A 1,057-nucleotide genomic window follows, 5' to 3' on the forward strand; every position below is an offset into this window, starting at 1 on the left:
GAGAGGGGCAAGGGGCTAGCTGGGACAGCCATCCTTCTTCCCTGGAGTCCCAGCTCTGCCTGCCCAGAGATTCCAGGCAGCCAGCCAAGCATTTTCTCCCTGCTCAGAACTTCTACAGCTGCAATGCCTATGAAGCGTCCAGATAACCTTTCCTCTTCTTCTAAGACCCCTGGAAGGAATTTTTAACCATGATTTTCCTCACAGAGGCAGGATATGACAAGGAGACTTCCTTGTTTTGTTCTCTCCATCTTGGTTTTTGTACCAAAGGGCAGAACACACAGTATTTTTTAGGGAAGAAGTTGGACGTCTATCGCAGGTGGGCTGGGCCCCTGAACTCCATGGCTGGCCTGTGTCTGAGGGGTCGTCGCACCTTGGGCTAAGACAACCACTCTCTCCCTTTGCAGGGGAATTTAGGATCATCCAGAACTCAGCTCTCACTTTGGACACGCTGCTGCCACCTACCAGGTAAGTCGCTCATTCTCAACAGCTGTCTCTATCTTAACTTTTCAGAAAAGACAAAAGAGAATTTTTTTATGGGAAACGGAGGCGAACATAAGATGAATTGGAGTCAGAGGCTAAGAAGAGATGCCTTTTTAGGCAACTCCCATCTGAGGAGGCAGCATTCTAACTGTCCCATTTCACTATCAGAGGAAAAAGATTTATGCCAATTGAAGCTCCCCTATTGAAGTTATTGAGAGAACTCTTCTTGTAGGCCTATGGAAATCCATAGGGGGCCTTGGGAGAGGGCAGTGGGGGGAGAATGTGAAAACCCTAGACCCTGTTGCTGTTATTGCCCTGAGGTTGATTCCGATTCGCCGTGACCCTGTGTATGCGTAGTGGAACTGTCCCATAGATTGATTCTGACGCACCGTGACCCCATGTATGCGCAGTGGAACTGTCCCATAGATTGATTCTGACGCACCGTGACCCCATGTATGCGCAGTGGAACTGTCCCATAGGTTGATTCCGATGCACCGTGACTCCAATATGTGCAGTGGAACTGTCCCATAGATTGATTCCGGTGCACCGTGACTCCATGTATGTGCAGTGGAACTGT

General features: G+C 49.4%; 1 protein-coding gene across 4 annotated transcripts in view; it reads left to right on the top strand.

Annotated features, from left to right (window-relative positions):
* Positions 1-222: 222 nt before the first annotated feature.
* The window catches only part of LOC123521034 (butyrophilin-like protein 9), a 22,838-nt gene continuing 22,003 nt past the window's right edge, over positions 223-1,057 (top strand). For 3 of the 4 annotated variants that reach the window (XM_045284599.1, XM_045284600.1, XM_045284598.1), the window contains exon 1: positions 330-465. The gene's annotated coding sequence lies outside the window, so the exon portion shown is untranslated. The other variant, XM_045284601.1, reaches the window with a different exon arrangement.

The sequence above is a fragment of the Echinops telfairi genome, unplaced genomic scaffold (assembly GCF_000313985.2).
Source record: "Echinops telfairi isolate 266 unplaced genomic scaffold, ASM31398v2 ScPeMD7_7469;HRSCAF=8507_0, whole genome shotgun sequence".
Taxonomy (NCBI): domain Eukaryota; kingdom Metazoa; phylum Chordata; class Mammalia; order Afrosoricida; family Tenrecidae; genus Echinops; species Echinops telfairi.